Raw genomic sequence first — 19953 nt, 5'->3', positions numbered from 1 at the left:
GTCAGGAAAGTCTCAAACAAATTCTCTCTGTCCGCTATAGATTACTCCTGTAAGAAACGGTTTCTATATTTTTTCATATTTCTCTGACTCCTTTTTAACCTGGGACTAGATCCCTCCAGCATGTTTCAGATCTGCAGTTCTCTCTCTCTCGCTTGCAGCCTACAGAGCAATAAAACGTCTGTAAGAGATATTGGCCAAGGAGTGTTTGGGTAAGAAGAACTGTTTTGTGGGGTAAATAAGTGGGACTAAACTACAGCAACTGAAGAAACGGAGCAAGATAGGGCCAGAGGGTGCTAAATTAAGCTAAAACTGTGCAAGCCAAGGAATCTGTATGTAAAAGCAGAGGGGCATGACCAGCTGCCATGCCCGGTTCTGGGGAAGACCAGTATAGACTGAAGTCATGGGACCCTATGCAGTGATCTCCATCGATTTGCTGTAATCCCCAAGAAAACGGTGAGCACTGATGAAGCACAGTAGGGAAAAATCTAAATAATCCGTATAAGCCATGAGGTTGCCGAAGGGAATTAGTCATCTTCCTTACTTTACAGTAACTGTAAATGCTGGACAAGATGAAGACTCCACTGACAATTTATGCCCTGCTCTCCATCTACCAGTTTCACAGCTGGGATGTTTCTGATCAAACTAGACGGAGGTTTTCCCCTTGTCTTCAAAGGACAAGCACACATGCTATCTGACAGTCCTGTGTGTTACGACCCTCATAAACATAGACTGCACAGAGCCTAAGGAAGTGGAGCCTTTCTCTGTTAGGACCTATGAAATACGCTTTTGGCTCTGTGAGACATTGCACAAAAGAATCAAGGCACAACATATTTTTCAGGTGAAGGGGAGAAACTAAAACCAAGTTTTTATTCTACTGGCAAGAGATAAGTGATCGTAGGATGAGAGGCAGAAGGTATTGTAGTGCGAATATATATACAAATCAATAAAGGCTAGGAGAAAGCGTGGAAAAAAGCCATTGTGAAGAGGAAATATACAACAGGTCATGCTGGAGATTAACCTTTGCCACCTGTTTTCCTGGTATCTTTTCACATTAGGTGACTTGCATGAAAAAAGGGAATCCCACCTAGAAAGGCCATCCTATACAGCTGGAAGGATTTGCCTCTAGCAAAGCCACGGATCCAGCAGGATCCCTCCAGCCACACAGTCTTTTCCTTGGCATGAGGTGGTGGTGTCAACACCTCTGTGGCCTCTGATACCCCAAAGGATGCCTCCAGCTCTATCTCACTCTGTACATCAGGGAGAAGATGGCTCTCAGCTAGAGAGAGAAAAAAAGCAAAGCTAAATTTTCTTAGCTGATTTAAAAATGAACATCAATTCTTTCTTTCCGCGAATGCTTTTCTTACTTTCTTAGCACAGTACGATGTGTGATTTCTATCTAGATATCCATGCTCTTACCTTCACAGTACCTTCTTGAGCAAAACCAGTCATGTCAAGTACCTAAACTGCTAGTTCCATGTGTGTGTATTACTTGAATTCAGTGTCATTTCCTGAAGTGACTAAGTGGGTTTATGGTAGATCCTTATCAATATATTTCTATCCACGTAGCTCTAAGCTGGGCCTGAACAGTACGGTATGCACCAGTTTTCTTTCCTGACAGCAATTAAACTATTTTATGCAAACATTTTTCACTTTTGAATGAAAAAGAAAATCTAGAAACAGTCCAAAACTCCAACTGAAATCTCATTAAGATTTTATTCTCAAAACAACGACAAATTAATTGTATCTTGTGATTTGGCCCAGATCTAAGTGCTCTGGATTTAAAGATTTGGATCTGAACAACATCACATAGAAGGCTCAGAAGTCTGATATGCATGTGCCATTTCAGTGCAATTCATATCCATCTTATAATGGAAGTATTTCTTCTTCTGCTGCTGGACTTTCAATAATATTCTCTCTAGGAAGTGTAAAATCCTGTAGAAATAACTAATGTGTCAGTCTGGTGACTCAGCCAAACAGCAAGCTCAGCAGTAAAGCTACTTGTCCAAGAAATTCCATGCAGCAGGAGCATGGGTGGTAATGGAAAGTGGGGACATAATTCATATTATCTAGTCGTAGGCATCTAATCTACTTATAAACTAATTCTTAATCAGTGGCATTTCAGTGCATCTCTATTTGGAGCCTCAATGTAGGGATAGGAAAATATGGGGAACACGGCTGAATGCAAATATCTTGAATATGAAGAAGCATCAAGATTCGCTTTTTCAGCATTCCTCAGTCTCTTTTATTAAACAGGTGTCAAAGAAGACATTAGTCCCAGCGAACATGCGGAGGGCTGAGGACTCCAATATCACTAGCTCTCGCCTAGTGAAGCTGGATCTCACCTTAGGTTATTTTACAGCATATCTAAGAAGTAATGGTGGTAGGTGCGAATGCTAGCAGGGGCAGAAGATTTGTACAGCTAATCTGTAGTGATAGGTGACAAAGAATGACCAGCCTCCACATTAAACATTGCAGCTCCCGTCACGGACATTGAAGGCGCCATTGGAAAGGAGGTGGTAAGACTTCAGTCCAAAGCTAAGCAAGCAAACTAATCCTGTGTGGCAGGAACCAGCAGTGATGACAGGCAGGCTGACCTTTGTGGTCTTGGAATAGCTAAGCTGTTTCCCAGAACATCTTCTGAAAGAAATCTATCGAAATTTGCTCATAGAAAACAAACAGCTTTTATGCTGGAGGTTGGGCGTTAAGCTTTCCTCACGGATTGCTGGAGCTTTGCCACAGTGGCAAAACTGCCTCTCCCTGGAAATAGCTTCTTCCAGCTTTTTCTAACTACACATGAATTTCAGTGTGTATTTCGTATTTGAAATATGAACACACAGAGGTCTGTACACGCAGAGGTACATATATTTGTATACGTGACATATTCTCCATAGGACACCTTCTGCTAAGGGGCAAGTTCTCCATGAAGTCATGCTGCTCTGCAGCTCTGACTGGGCAACTTCTCCAGCATTTGCAAACAAAAGTAAGCTCACCAAAGGCATTTAATTATTATTCTGTAAGGAATTATTATGGAATTATAATTTCCGTAAGGAACTGGGTCTAACATCGTTTAAGGGGCTAAAAGCATTGGGAAAATGCAAAGCTGTTCTGGAGGCTCCTGCCACTGGAGGGCAGCGAGGCACTGTCCTTAGGGATAAGATGGTCTAACAAACGAATTTTGTAGGGTCCATAAAGAGGCCTCCACTTTAGCAAATGCCGTTAAAAGTAAGCAGAGGTGAAAATAAACATATGCAAAAGAGACAGCTACAAACAGCAGGACAGTTGTTTCCATTCCTCACCTGTCTCCTGCCAAGTTGGACGATGTGTTTCTGCCCAAATGGAGATCAGGAGAAACTCTGGCCCGCCTCAGGCATCCATCTATTTCATCTTCCCTTGCAGCTCTTCACTCCTTATCGCTTAAAGAGGTTATAGACCAGGACAGCTGATAGCTCTCCTATCTAATGTTTGTAAAGAATTTCACTGAAGTATCTTTGGAGGAATAAACTAGGGTCTCCTATATGTGTATTTCTTGTATGAATACTTATTTGTATTTCTTCTTCCCTGAAGTGAAAAAAAAAAAAATTACTTATGTGTGTGAACTCACAAAATGGTGCACTTTTTTCCATGCTATAGTAATGTATTCATTATTTATTTAAATGTACCTACTGCACTTTTGAGAAGATTTCTTATGCAACAAATCCCATTTTTTGCTAAACCCGTCCCATTCCCAACAGTCTGGTAATGGCCATGTCTAGTGCCCTGCCATAGTGGAGGTGTTTGCAGTGCCCTGCAGAAACAACCCCAGCAGCTCTCATCTAGTGGGGCTCTGGTGATGGACCAGCATGCCAAAACCTGGATCCCCACAGAAGTGAACTCATCTGCCCCTTCAGGGCTGACCTGGGGAGACAAGGGAAATATGTCTCTCAGGTCATGAAACACCATTGGTAAGGACATGCTTAGCTGTTTTAAAAAATAGTTAAATATAATAAGGACAAGCCAAAACATTGATTTTGGAAGAAATGTCATGCACTGTTTCATCAGTTTTATCTTTTGTTTCTAAAAGCAGAGAAGAAGAACCAACTTCAAAGGAACTTTTGGGACCCTCAAGATGTACATGTAAATGAAGGTTCCTTATTTCTTCTACTTTGAAAAACACCTGGAAACAAACATGGGAATGAAATAACACGTTGCCAAAGAGTGGCAAGGTGGAAAAGGCACACAAGGAAAAGTGAACAAGCAGAGGAGCCAAAGACTGCCTTTTTTCTACTTTTCCCAGCCCCAATCCCGGCCGCCTCAGGGCAGCAGAAATTGCCTGATAACAGCAGTCCTTGCTCCTGTGTACACCCATATCTCTGCACGCCTGAGGTTAGCAGAGGGCTGGGTGCAATGTGTGTGCAACAAAGGATGATGAACAGCTGTTGTACAGCTTTGTGGTATGAGTCGCGTTGGGAAATGCAATATTCTGTTGAAGTTTGGAGACCCTGGGTGTGTGCCTGGTTGCTTGCTCCTATTAAGGCCCATGATGTTGTGTATTCACTGCTGCGGTTACCCATGCCACCTGTATGAAGCTGTGTAGTGCCCTATTATTTGTTGCTTAGCTGTCCAGACATATACTCAGTTATAATTAAAATGCGTATTCTTTCAATGCATTCTTTTTTCATGTTTTCTTTCTGCCAGCCATTCCGCTAAATTCAACCCCGATAAGTTCTGAAGTGAAAAGTATTTTTGCACGCTGAAGAATGTATAGAGAAAAGGGCAAAGCCCAGGTGAAGTAAATCATGTCCCCAATAACATAACCTTCCAATAGGTTCCCTGCATTTATGGTGAATTTATTGGTAAAGCGAAGTGGAAACTTTACATGTGAAGCCATCTTCTGTGGACAAAACTGAGTACTGAGTGCTGGGTCCAGCTTCCCGGTCCCAGAGGAGAATTGCCTTGGGATAAGGATGTCACTGCCCAGCCTCTGGAAGCCCCAGTCCACCCCTGTGAATCCTGCGAGGGCAAATCTTTGTCAGAGATGAAGGCTATGCCAATGTAAATGGGTATCGGTGATCTTGGCTCTGCACACAGTAGGACAGGTCATTTCATCCTGTTACCCAGCTAAGGCTTTGTGTCAACACAGGTTGCTTATCTTGGCATGTGCTGCATTCTTGCAGCTCTTCCTGCTCTTCACGTTCACGTGGACAATGGTATAGTCTTAATAAAGAGGTTTTCTCAGCTTCTAGCAAATCCCTTCGATCTCAGCAGTACCATGGGTAGGGGTCACCCAGAGTACCAGCAGTGCCGGTGACTGTCTCCTGCACCCTTTAAGCATTTGTTATTACAAAAATGGAAGTGGCCTTCTAGTGCATTGGGGGTGCCAGGGGGTCAGGTGTGACTAATACTGCCTTTAAATGTCTTTTAAGTAGATTTTGATATCAATGCAATAAGAAATGGGGATTGAAGCACACAGTCTAACCAAATGCTAACTCTGTCAAAGTCTGATTCCTTCAAGAAATAAGATCCATTTATGAAAGCTACATTTCTATTTAGAGCTTTTTCTCCTGAAAGTTTGAGGAAACCGTAACCATTTCTCAGGATTTTGATTCAGAGACATCTCTACATAAGAATAATCAATACACTACCGATTAAAAAGTGCAGAGAGACAACACAAAACCCAGCACACAAATGGCCAAACCCCAACCCAATCAACTCCCAAATTAAAGTCATCAAAGCTCAAATCACAGAAGAGGAGAGAGGAGTACGCTGAGCCAATGTTTCTACTGATTTTGATTAATTGACTACATCTGATACTCCTTCCTATGAGTAGGGTTCAGTTAAGGAAAAAAATTGATTAGGGAAATTCACAAATGCTTCACTGGAGAAAACACTGGGAGCTGTGCCTGCGGAAAACTCAAGGAATTTTTTTTATGCAGTATGGCAACCCTAGTAGAGGACTGCAGCAGGGCCCTTGCATGGTTCCTGCTGTCCATCAGCCTCAGTGGCACCTCCAAGAGAGCAAAGAGAATGGGTCTGGCACTTCGATTTTCCTCAGAAAATTGACGTAGCAATGCTCTGGGTCTTGATTCATAAGGTAGCTGAATATAATAGATGTAGGTGCAAAGCTGCATCAAATTTTGATACATATTTACTGGAAATAATAATGATAAATAGAACTGATGCTGACCTAGCTTTGTTTTATTAGTTACTAATGGAGGATGATGAGTAAATAACAAAATAGGGAAGATGAAGTAGTAGAGAAAATAAACAACAAGAAACAATCAGGCTAACTACATCAATTAATTAGGAAAACTTTCTTCCCTGCTTGAGTCCTCAGTGGCTCAGATGTAAGAGGAGAAAAGTGCACATAAGGAGATGTGTAGATCTGTTTTGTCTCTACACTGTTATTTTCCACAGTGCAGGCTTGCACGTGTAAGGCTGTGCAGACACACATGCAATAGGTACGGGAGCTATTAAGTGACCAGCAACAAGTGCTTCAGTGGGACATCTCGGAGCGGCCCCTTCCCCTGCCCCACGCGCCTCTCTGCCCCAGGGAACAGCGCTGGGGGGGTGGTGGGTGTGAGAGGTTGGCAAGGCAGGACTGTGCTCTGCACAGGAACTATGCGAAAAAGCAGATATCCTATTTAACTGTGAGATTTGGGGCAACTAATGCAGTTAGAGACTTGGTATAGAAAAAAGACGGATGAGTAGTGAACAATGTTACGCAAAGGAAGAATTTATTACTTACTTATGGTATCTTATAACCACATCAGTCAATACATGTGCCTTAGGTATGTACGGAAAACATTTCTGACTATCGCACCTCCATGTATTAGGGTGAATTGTGCTGGATCTCCAGTCACAAAAACATTTCTGCTGGATCAATCTGCTTGTAATCAGGCTTATTTTCAGTTTATTTGAATACCTGATTGTTTCCAAGCATGAGGAGAGAATTAAAGCACAAGCCTGCTAGATTTCCAGCAGAATGCATATAGAGTGAGATTAATGCAGGAAAGACTTCTTGTTAGACGGAGAATATAAACATATTATTTTCTAAAGAATGTTTTGATGTGAACAAACAGCACTGTTAGCTAAGGTAAAAAGGCATGGGGTGACGGGAGAATAACACAAACACTGCTTCTCCGAGGAGCTGTGCTCTCCAAGAGAGGAGACTGTTAGGGGTGCAATGTGGACCAAGTATATCTCTGGAATGGAGGACTCCTGGCTCCCTTTTCTGATTCCAGATTGTAGAATGCTGTGTCAAACAAGTCAACAAAGTTTGTCTCACAGTTTTCTTACTGGGTGCATCAATCCTAGTGGACTCTATAGAGGGAAGAGAATAGAAACAGTTTGTATTCTGCAACTTAAACTAAAGATCAAGAACATTAGTCACAAAATACTCAGCCTTGTCAATCTCAGGTGATTAGCAGATGAAATCACCGAGACTTTGAGTTTGTAATAGATAAAATTAATTGCAAAAAAAGATTTCCTCATCATTCCTCACTGAGAAATACAGTTGTCACGGAGACTGGCGATCTGTACAGTGAAAGTGCCTGCTGAGATTTCTTGTAGATGCCTCAGCAATTTACCAGGCTTAAAGGTAATGTACATCTTCATCCCCTTTCTTTATTCTGCAGACCCTGTACGAACAACCAAAGAGAAAAGTGATGAGTTGAGCTGGCAAATAGGCATGAGATTCATATTTGCGAGGTCTCAAATAGTCCACAGAAGTGTAGCAAGAAATTATTTTGTATCACAGGCACAACTCCTAATGATTTTTCAGCTCTACTTTGAAAGGCACCTTATGGGAAATCCTTGAAATGAAAAAAATAAAGCAGCAAGTACCTGAACAGACAGCATTGGCATCTTCATTGTGGCCACAGCTATGTCTTGACTATCCATTGTGGGAACATTGCCACAACATAAGCTTCATACCCTCAGCACTGCACATCATTCGTGAAAATAACTCCAGAACCTCCCCAAACTGGGCAGCTCTTGATGCTGAGATGGGCTGCCCACACCCAAGCTGTCTGCACATGACCTGGGCATCGCTAATATCCCAGAAATCATGGCAGACTGTTCCCCAGTGTCCTTTGTAAAAAAGTTCAACATGTCCCTCACATCGATTTCTGCCACTCTGCAGCCACAGAGATATTTCTAGCAAAGACAGAGCAGAAGTAAATTACACCCTGCCCTGACTCTAACCTTACACTTGTGCTAGGTGCAGGTCTGCATTGCCAAAAGGACAAGACTTGAGAAAAAGCTATTCTGCAGAAAAGGGCCACTCATGCAGCCTGACATGGTACTTGGAGCAGGCCAACATCCCTTGGGTGCTACGTGGTACTTGCACCACAATTAAACAGTAAGATACAGAGGCCGGATTTTTGTAAGAATGACAGAAGTGGCCATTTGCTCTGTGCAGGTTCACTGAATCTTTGGAGTGGCACAACACTTTCAGGAAGGCTGGGTTCCCTGGGAACGACTTCTAGAGAGTCTAAACAGGCACGTGTGAGGGACACTTTGCTCTTCTGGGATGAATTTCTGAAAGTATGTCCAAGATTTTCATCTGCTTGCAATGCGATTTGCTAAGCAGTGAGATAGGCTAAGGGAGCCTGATTTTCATTCAGTGGTAAGTTCTTAATTGCACACCTTACACTCTTTTTCAAGGTGGTTTCCCAACATTTGAGTCCTCTATAATCGTCTATATCATTTGATGAACTATAGCGTGGAACTTTTCCATCCTCTTTGAATAAATGTTATCTTTTTCCCTTTGCATCAAACAAAAGTAAAATGTATTTACCAGTAAATACCCAATTCTTAGAATGATCAATTAAAGAAATGACAAGACTCACCAGATGTCCTGTCTCCTCTAGAAGCTGTGGATTAGAAATATGAAAATACGAACAGCATGAAAATTGTTATCTTAGCAGCTTCAGTTGTATTTCAGAAGAAATTAATTAATTAATTGCCAGCAGCAGAACAAACACTACAACAGACCTTTGCGGTACCTGGTGAGTACTGGTGAGAACTTTGTACCTCAGTCTGCTCTCTGTTAGTGGTGAGAAGTGTCTCTCTTATATTGGCTAATTTGTTCTAAAACTAAATGACTTTTTTATCAGCTGTGTGTACTACCTTTATCAAGACAAAGATTTTAGCTTGTGTTGAAAAGCCGGGGCAAGAGTTTATTCTTTAGGAATGGCTTCTAAGTTTAAAAATAAAAAACAAAACCAAAAAACCAGCCCAGTTAAAAAAGATATTCTGGAGTGGCATGGGAAGGGTTCAGTTTGAACACACACACACACACAAACACACAGACACACACACACACACACACACACATCTGGACATCTGTGCTACAGCTGGTGGTGTCTGATTAGCTTAGAATTCTTATGGGAGTACACCCCCGTGGAACCCAAAGTGTGAAGTGTTTGCCAAGCCACTTCCTCCTCCAGTACCTTGCACAAAACATAACGCATCTCCTTTCCACGCTCCCATCCATGGTGCTGACTCGCCACTGGTAGCATATTCTGAGCATCAGACCAGAAGTCCTTTCCCCAGCATGCAACACCAGCTCTTGCTCCCAGTAACCACCTCTGAAGCATGTGGAGGAGAACCAAAAGAGGCAATGGGGCTCGTGATTCACTTCTGCTTTCACTGTGCTTCTCTTGTGTCGCACCCTGACAGCTCTGCTGGCTTTGTTGCCATCAGCCTTGTCTCAGGCTGATGATTAGATTTGCAATTTACACAATTCACAATTGCACATAAACAAAATCATGCTGAATGTACCTGAGCAAAGCACACTGGCATCTTCTCTGTGCCCACAGTTATGTGTTGACCATCCTTTATGAAAGCATTCCCACAGGCAGGCTTAATTTCCATGGCATTTGCGCATCATCCAGGAAAATGTTCCTTGAGCCTGGAATGAAATGTGCATTTCCCACTGCAGAGGGATTTTCAACATCCCAGCTGTCTGGACACGACCTGCACATCAATTATGTCCCAGAAGTCATCACTGACTGTCCCCCAGCTTCCTTTGTAATAGACCTTGACGCGACCTTCACATCTGTTTTTACTGTTTATCAACCTCATGGACACTTCTGTGAAAGAGAAGACTGAAGGAGATGAGACTTTGTAGGATGCCAAACCACTAAGTTAAAATTCTGGTGGCTACTGGATTCTCTCCTGGCTTTTGCTCTGCAGGGAAGGTGGAGAGAGCAATGGGATTAGTGCCAGCAGACCTAGTGTCATTGTGGGGCAATTTGCAATCACTTGGTTTTTCCTGGGTCACTCTTTGAACCAAAGACCCCCTGCTTGGGCCAGGGAGATGTTCACAGTTACCTAAATCCGGTTTTCATTCCCAGCTGAATACTGGTTATGAGATTAATAGTAATGAAAGAACTGACCTATGTTAGATAAACACTAGTGGGTATTTATCTATTGATATATTAACACTGAAGTATTAAACTTAGTAGAGGCAGAATCAAGGTTTTACTCATAGAAACAAGGGTGACCACGAGATGAGGTTAATCAAGCCAAAGCAACACAATGTGACCATGACACTCTTATAATTAAATTCTCTTTTCTCTTTGCATTTTAATATCCCCTAAGGGCCTTTGAGTTTCATTAGAAAGTCGAAAAAATCTCTTAGATTTTTTTTTGTGTGTGAGGTAACTACTCAACAAATAAAATTATTAAAATACTGTTTTATTCAATGCCTTTTCTTTTTTAAGACTTTGGGCTTTTCGCAACCTGGTCCAGTGAAGAAGTTTTTCACACACAAAACGTCCCATCCTTTCAGCACTCTGGCAAAACAGATATACATTTCAGTTTTGATTATTAATTCTCCTTAAAGATTAAAAATCCATGGTTAGCCTCATGAAAACTATGTAAATCAGTATTACTGCTTTCATTGTGGTCAAAATATACTATCTTTTAAGAAGTTCTTCTCATGCATAAACTACTGAAGAAACTAAACAAGATGTAAATTGGTAATAATTTAAACAGGAAGTTGTTTATGCTAGGGAAAATTATTTCAAGATAGAAATGGTTGAATAAATATGAAATTGAAATTGCCAGGTATTTCAGTTCCCATAGAAGCTGTGAGAGGAGGAAATAGACAAAATACACATTTTAGCAATCACAGTTTTTGTAAAATTAACTATATTTTTAGAACAGGTTCTTCACCGAGAGGGTGGTCGGTCACTGGAACAGGCTCCCCAGGAAGTGGTCATGGCACCAAGCCTGTCAGAGTTCAAGGAGCATCTGGACGATGCTCTTAGTCATATGGTTTAGTTTTAGGTAGTCCTGCTGGGAGCAGGGAGTTGGACTCGATGATCCTTATGGGTCCCTTCCAACTCGAAGTATTCTATGATTCTATGATAATACTTCACCTTTCTTTGCAAAACCTGTTTTTGTTTCAGAAAGTGTTCAACAACTGGCTAATTAAGCTCTTTGTAATACATGTGTTCTGAAGGTGGCAAAAATTATGAGCCATGAGATTATGAGCTGACTTTCCTTGCTAGCAACTTGAAAAACAATGGAAAACAGGATAAGATTTTGCAACTTTTTTACCATCTGACAGATATTAAAAAATGTTGCCAGGGTTAAATTTGGGCAAGAACCTAGGGTGGCCAGAATTCTGAGCATGGCACTTCCTTCTGCAGAGGGATCTGACACAGCCCTGGTTCCTTCTTGTTGTTCCCTGCCCCTGGGCTGCAAGAGTCCTGACTCTAAATCTTCTGGTTTTGGTTTATCCTGATTATCTCACTCAAATAAATAATCTGCAGGCATTCAATAGAAGCTTTGTCAAGGTGTGGCATGTGGGATTAGGACCTTAAGTTCATGAAAAGTCTCCCATGTGAAAGCTTGTTAGTTCTGTAAGGGCAGAATGTGCCTCAGGATTGCTTTTTGCTGCTCCTCCCTAGTCTTGGTAGTAAGCAAATAGAATGGGTTAATACAGATTACAGGTGATTAAAATGATGTGAAGGTAGTATAAAAGTATTGGATGGACTTTGAGTGGCACTGATTAAAATGCTCTAAAACTTTTTGAATCTTAGCTGGATGGAAGTTTGCAATGCCAAATATTGATCAAAAAACAAAAGAGGGAAATTCTCTGTGTAGGGAAGAGCCTTGTTACTGGCAAGAGAGCCATAATGCTGTTGAGAAAAGGGTTTTCTAGTTCAGGGGAGCACTTTTCAATTTGACAAAATTAAAAATTAATTGTAACTCTTCCTGATAAAACAAAGATATCAGCCTGTACGTAAGCAAATGACACTGGCATTGTGGTGGCTGTCACACTTCTCTCTATACCACCCCCTGTGAGAACATTCCCACAGATAGTTCTCATTCCCTTTGCACTGCACATCATCCATGACAATATTTCTTGGGCTGTGAGTAAAGGTGACATCTCCTGAAGATGATACAGCATGTCCACAAACCTGCTGGTTACAGACATCTTCTGTATCACTTATATCCCAGAAATCATCACAAATGATCCCCCAGGTTCCTTTGTAAAATATTTCAACATGCCCTTCACACTGGTTCCATCCATTCACCAACCTCACTGCCACTTCTTTGAAAGAAAAAAGAGAATTTCCCTGAGCCTGGGCCCTTCGTGGAAAGACAGAATCAGAGACTTATGCAGGTTGGAAGGGACCTCCAGAGGTCTCTGGTCCAGCTCCTGCCTGAAGCAGGTCCAGAGCAGGTTGTTCTGGGTCATGCCTATAAGAGCACTGAATATCTCCAAGGATGGAGATCCCACAGCATCTCTGGACCCCTGTTCCAGTGTTTGACCACCTCATGGCAATAAAATTATTTTCCTTTATATCAAGGTGGAATTTCCCAGGTTCTGACTTGTGCCTGTTGCCTCTTGTCCTATCACTGTGCACCTCTGAGAAGAGACTGGCTCCATCTTTGCATCCTCCCAGTAGGTGACTGTAAATGGCAATAAAATCTCCCCTTCACACTCTTAAGACTGACCAAGCCCAAGTCCATCAGCATCTCCTTGTACATCTGGTAATCCAGATTCCTGAACATCTTGATGACCCTTTGCTGGACTTGCTGCAGGATGCCCTTGCCTCTCTCGTACGGGGAAGCCACACTCTTGTACTGGACGCAGTGCTACAGACTGTCTAATCAGTGTTGAGTAGAGGGGAAGGATCACCTCTTTTGACCCACTGGCAATGCTCAAGGCGCATACTCTTGGCTCATGGTCAACTTGTTATCCCCCAGGAACCCCAGATGCTTTCCTGCAATGCTGTTGTCTCTCCAGCTGGCTTTCTGCCTGTACTGCTGTACTTCGCAGTCTTTGCTGATACTTATTTTCAAAGATATTTTTTCCTAGGAGGAATTAAGGTAGTACAAAGCAGGTTAGAAGAGAGACTTCTATGCCATTCTCATTTCACCAGTTATGTATGAACACGCATTTTCAACTTGCTTAGATGTTCCTGCTTTTCAGGGTCCCTGGGGCAAGGCCATGCTCCTAAAGCACATACCTACAAGAGAGGGATATTCCTGAATAATCCACTCTCTGCATCATGGGATCCACAGCAGTACTGCTCTGAGTAAATGTTAGGTGTGAACTTTCATGTAACTGTGTGTATACAAAGTCAAGCCTAATTTATCCCGACTTAATGTTTAGATGGATGTAATTTGGGGAAGTTCTTGACTTTATTCTCTGTTAAGCACTACCAGAATAGAAAAGCTGGTCATCTGTCTGGTGCCTGTGCTACACTGATGTGTTATTTTACAGGGAAGTCACACCCAAAATGAAGACAGCAATGTTCAGACTTTTCAGTTAAGATCCATCAGTGTTTTTGACTGCACAAATTCCGTTCTAAAACATCAAAACCTGTTGATATTAAAGGTAATGACACAAACCGATGTTACTCCCAAAGCTCACAAAAACCTTGTCACAGACAAACACCTCGCTATAAGAACAGATCTGCGGACACTGGTGTATCCAAAGCAGTAATTCAGACCTAGGCTGTGTCTAAGCTCTAGGCTGTGACTGACCTGCAGCTCACCATGCTTTTACCAAATGCTTTTACCTGCTTGGTGGGGTCCCCTTTCAGCGTGTCATTATATTTTTGTCTAAGCCCCTCCAGTACACTAAAGAAAATTACTTATCGTTACGTATTTTTTCCCACCATACATTAAATACAATACAATATATGTGTTTTCTACATTAATTAAAGCGATAATTAAAATATCTTGTGGCATCTTCAGTCCTCAAGCCTGCTAAACGCTCATGATGTCTACTGGTTTGAGTGGACTTTGACACAGGTTACAAAATTTACCAATATTGATTTTAGAGGAAAACAGAAGAGAGAGGGAGGTAGTGCTGAATAACATAAGGCACAGTACCTGACCCCTGCAGACATCTTCCGTGCAGCAGTAGCATCCGAACAGCGGTCAGCATGGGGCTCATGTTAACCAGGTTCCCTATAACGCTGATAAAACGTTTCAGAATTTATAAACATGTAGATTTAAAGGGGTGTGCTCTGCAGTTTGACCAGCCTTCTTATTTCTTTTTAAGTTAGTGGTTTCATACAATGGAGATACTTTTAACTTTTAAAAACATTCTCGTGATTTTTTTTGGCAAGGGTTTGTTTATAATACCTTGATTTTTCGGTTACCTTACTTATTATTTGAAGCCCTTCTCTTCTATGGGACCAGCGGTTAAACCCTCCCCTTGGCATATCCGATGGCAGCCACCGGCCCAAGAGGAACCAGCTGCATGCAGCCAGGGAGAAAATTAGTGATGCCAAGTGAAAAATGATGGCAGACTTTTTCCACCTCTCAGTTTCTCCGTTGTCCCGAAGTCGAGCTGGGGGTGGCTGTGTTCCCCCCTCCCTTCACAGACCAGCCCCCCCAGGCCACATCCGCGGTGGTGGCTCTGCCCGGGGTCCATCGGGGTGGCTCTGTGGGCTGAGAGGGTTGCAGGGATTTACGGCACCTCTGCCCTGGACTGCTTGTGCTATGCAGGAGCCCAGACAGAGCGAGTCCCAGCAAGGAAAGCCCCATTTGGGACACCTCTCAGGGCAGGGGTACCACGAGCTGGCTGAGGTCTTAGCCCCATGCTCCCATGGCTCACACATCCAGGTCCTGAGCACCAGAGAGCTTGCAGCTGTAGGCATTACCAGGGCAAAGGACTGCCTTATCTGCTAGGAAACAAAATGCTTTTTTTCAAAATGTAATGCCAGAAACCCCTCAAGACTGTACAAATTCTAGTCTGTATTTCAAACAGTTAATTTTCAGCTTGATCTGTAAGTGTCATCCCAGCTGTCATACTTCACAGCCTTCGGGAAGCATCTCATGTGACGCCTGGATTAATCCTTGCAGTGTTGGCAGAGAGTAGTCCACTTGTCCTCCTCAACAATGCATTCCTTAGAGAAATCCAACGAACTTTTATGAAACAAAGAACGCTTGTTTCACACTGGCAAGGCTCAGACCAAGTGTTTACATGCGGTGTGCAGCTTGCAAATGCACGCTGCCCAAAGCTGCCCAGGAGCTCGAAAAAAACCTGAAGAAGCAGATTTTGGCCACCCTTCTGCAACGGGGGCTTCACAGTTGGCTTTCTGAGCCTGCAACTAGGGACGGCAGGATCCAGCATTTTGGAAAGAAGGCCTGGCTTTGCCACATTAGTATGAAGTCATGCTCCCTGCCACCTCTTTGCATGGGAGAACGGAGCCCTCATATCAGCGTAACTCAGTTTTCATCATATCTCATACAAAAAAGCTCTGCTTGACTCCAGGCTTAGCAATGGAAGACGGTGGTAACTAATGCCAAATGCTTCAGAAACGCCTCGACATCACTAGCTGAACCTCTATATAAACCTTTTTAACCAGTTAACTGCAGCAACCGAGGAGCCCTCAAGCTGGGGTCCTTTTGTGCTAGCAGCTGGTCAGGCACAGAAGTCAGTCTTTGTACGGAGTGCCTAATTCTACTCAGTGCCTAAATTAAAGAGCAATAAGCAGAAGTGAGGAGGGAGATAAGGAAAGGAGTAACAAGATCTTGACATGTACCTGGAATTTATCTGCATGGTTTTGAAGGAGCAGGGATGAGAGGGAGGGAAAAGAAGAAAGAAAGAAAGAAGTCATACAAGACCTCTACTAAAACCATAAGAGACTTCATCCCCATCCCAGTAGCTGGGTTTCTTTGCAGCCTCTGAGGCTACCAGGCAACAGTCATCTGACTGCAACTGTTCAAAACCCACATTTTATCTATTCTATTTAGTCACTCACAGACCCACAGAAAACTTCCTTAGACTCAACAGGTTTGTATGACTATGTCTAAGGACAAAGTACCGCCCTCACAGCCTTCATACAGAAAGAGGAGGAAGGAGAAAAGCTATCTCTCTGAAACTTTCAGTTTCTCAAAACTGAAAAAAACCCACAAAAAAATAAGATGACGGCCATTCAAACTTGGCAGGCTCTTTAGAACAGCAGCAGTCCAATTAATTTCTACATCACAGCCTGTGACTAATTCACTTATTTCAGAAAGAAGAAGGAAAAATCTGCTTGGATGGGTACCAGGTGATTCAGGGCAAAAGAGTTGATTCAAGTGTTATTCTAGGAAATGAAAACAAATCTCACTCTCAGTGACCCAGCTGGGTCACTGATGAGTTTCCTCAGCTAGGCGTCATTTTGTTAAAATATGCTTTTTGTGTCATAGTTCTGGAGCCTGAGATTGAAAACCTCCCAAAATACAAAAGCTACTGTGATAATTTAATCACCTTAGTTTTTCCCAGCTAGATATAAACTGCCAAACAAATAAAAATTAAATTAAAAAAACCATGAAAATAAAACTACCAAAATAAAGAAAAACATATGAATAAGGAAAAATCTCTTCTTCTTGTAGCATAAGGCATTTAATAGATATTGTGCAAAAAATTGTGCTTGGGTTCAGGGTTGATGGACGGCAAAGGACTGCAATTCTTTTTATCTTGAACAAACAAAGGGCAGCAGTGGGTCAGCCTCAAGAAATGCATTTGTCGTTTCCTCTGAGTTTATTAAGCGCAGTGGACAATTCAGCAACCCAGCTGCGGTGGCTGTCTGCCCGATTGCCCGTTCAAGGTAGATTCTAGTGCAATCCTGTTAAAAAAGCTTGCCCATAGTTGGTGAGTTTGATGGAGTCATTAAAAAAAATAAAGTGAAAGTGATCTCCAGACTATATTCTTTTAGTTATTTAACTGGAATTTGGTGCAAGCATGCAGTCTCAGGCATTAAAGGACACCTAAGCCAGAACTGTGAGCAGAAGATTATGCTTAACTGCTTTATTCAGCTTGATGTCAATGAGTATCTGTGGGCTTCTATGGCAAGGCATGGGGAGAAAGTAGTGAAAACAAGAAAAATTGTGTTTCTTACCCATACCCTGCAATCCCAAATTAGCTTTTTTTAGTCTCAATCTACATAAGGATTTGTTATTAACAACTGGAAAATGAATCAACTTGCTAGCTATGAGATACAGAAACAAAACAATGTTTATTTATTTATTATATAAAAATAGAAATATTTTTATAGTATGTTCCTGGGAAGGAGGACTGCAGAGTTGAATTATCTGCTTCATACTCCAAAATTAGAATAGGAAGATAAACAGAACACCAAAGCACAGGAAATTCAGCATACAAACAAGCAAACAAGAACTTTGTTTCTGAGCTTTGCTTTAACCCCAATGCTGGCCAAATAGGTTGCATGATAAGATTGGGAATGGCATAATGACAGCAACCTATAGAGTCTGCACAATTTTTTTACCAAAAAAGGTGTCTGTATTTGAAACCAAATTGCTATGGATCCATTCTCTTTCCATGAAAAAAACCTTCTCAAGTGCCACTTCCGGGGAGTTGTTCAGGGATGTGCAGTTTTGTTGGAGTTATGAAGGCTTGCAGCTATGTGGTCTGGCCATACGTGGTGTAAGTCAGTCACTATCCTCTCCTAACACAGCTCATACTACATAGGTTGACACTTGCAAGGGATTTTAGCACGATGTTGCAAACAACAGGTTTAGTTGGTGCTGAGACTGGTGGTTGAATACATACTACTGAGTGAAGAAGTACATACTACACAGTTGAGTAGTGACAGACAGACTAGGAAGAAATTAAATAATCTAATACCAAAGTCAGACAGTTGTTCAAAGCAAAAACTTACCAAGTGATGGTTGGTGTGTCTTCTCTGAGGGTGGAAGAGGTGACAAGCACAAGCCTAACTGCAGCCTCCAGAAAGCTCATTTAAAAAGAGCGAAGGCAGTGGCCTCCACACGCTCCTGGTTCTTGACATCCTTGTGTTTGCAGGCACCAGCCTTCACTATATGGTTGGCGTAACGCTGGTCCCACACAAAATGAATAAACAAGAAAACAAAACAAAAGGCCTAATAAAGAATTTTAGTTTACATTTTGGCTTTAATTCCCTGTATTTTCAACTAGGACATGAAAGGAAAAAAAGCCCAGACCTTGCTTTTTATGTTTTTATGCACCATTGGTAAATGTTTGTGTGGGATTTGGCTGTTTGCAATTCCAGCATATTTCAGCCTGATTTATGAATTCACACAACACACTGAAAGGCTGGGTAAGTCCTGAGAAGCCAAACTCCTCACAACCACAAAGCATACAACCATGGGAAAAAAAGAAATTAAATAATTTTATTGTGATCAGCAATCAAAAGTATTAAAAATTGAACAAATCTCTTCCTTCTCCAAAAGAGACATGAAATGTCTTCCAACATTTAGACGACGTTTTGGTGAGACCTGAAATGTCTTCCAAGAGATTGAATCTCTTGGATGAGATCTACAGTTTCACTTGGTTTAGGACACATGTCAATGGGAAGGCTTCCAACTGATTTGACAAGCCTTTAGATCAGATTGTGTGGTTCAGCCTTAAATATTGAAAACAAAACACCTTTAACAGCTCAGTCTGTTTTGAATCTGGATTTATTTAATGTAGAGAAATGAAAACTTAATGGAAAAAACATCAATCTTCAAATATGTAAAATGGACCTAAAGGAAAAGGGGAGAAAATGACTCCCCATGGCCCGGAGGGACACAGCAAGAACTAATGGGCTTGAACGGCAACGGTGAAAATTGAGGGTAGGCACTGTGAAAAGCCTTTTCAACGGTGATACTGATTTCAATATTGAGTCCCATTAAGCATGAGAAGAGATTGCCTAAGCAAGTTAGGGAAACATGTGTTGCGAAGATGTTGGGCTGAGGTGGTGGTGCTGAGGGTGCAGAGGAAGCTCCAGCTAATGCGCTTTTGGATGCTCTGGGTGAGCAGTGGTGCCCGTGGCCAAGGAGGAGGTGGCACAGGGGTGGCTGGCACGGAGGGACCTAGCAGCTGTGTGGGAAACAGGCTGTGGTGTTCATGGGGACAAGGACCACAACGTGGAGTGAGGAGACCAGGGCTATAGTAGGGATCTCCGGAGCAGGAGGTGTGTGTCATAAGGAGATAACAGAAATGACAGGAGAGAAAAAAGCAGCGGTAGTTACACTAAAATGGCTGGGGAACTTTTTCTAGACCTCTCAGGGCATGATGATTTCTGTGCTCTGTTGCTCCTTATCTTTGCAAATACGTCTACCATAGGTGAGGAACCAAGGAGCCTTTCAAGGCCTTCCCTGTGAGGTTTGCACATTTGTTTTACCTTTGCTGCCAGATTTCTTTTCATTTTTTACCCACCATTTACAGTTTAACTCCATTAAAATGCCTTGCTGTAGCCACACACACAGAGGCGTGCCCAACACTCGTACGAAACAGAGGTACCTCACACCTCTTCACAGTGCTATGTAGAAGTGTTTCAAAATACAACCGATGGGCAGAAAGTCAAATACACGGAGAAACACACTGGCTGTAGAAGACAGTTATTCCTCACTGGTGCGTAGGGGAAGCTCCTGTCACCTTTCCTGAAGTCCCCACCTTTGGTGATGCCGGGGGAACAGCAGCGGATGCGGGGTCTGCTTGGATGGGAGAGGATGCTCAGGGACTCCATC

Source organism: Gavia stellata, chromosome 9, assembly GCF_030936135.1.
Source record: "Gavia stellata isolate bGavSte3 chromosome 9, bGavSte3.hap2, whole genome shotgun sequence".
NCBI lineage: Eukaryota > Metazoa > Chordata > Aves > Gaviiformes > Gaviidae > Gavia > Gavia stellata.
Note: the sequence above shows the minus strand (reverse complement) of the source record.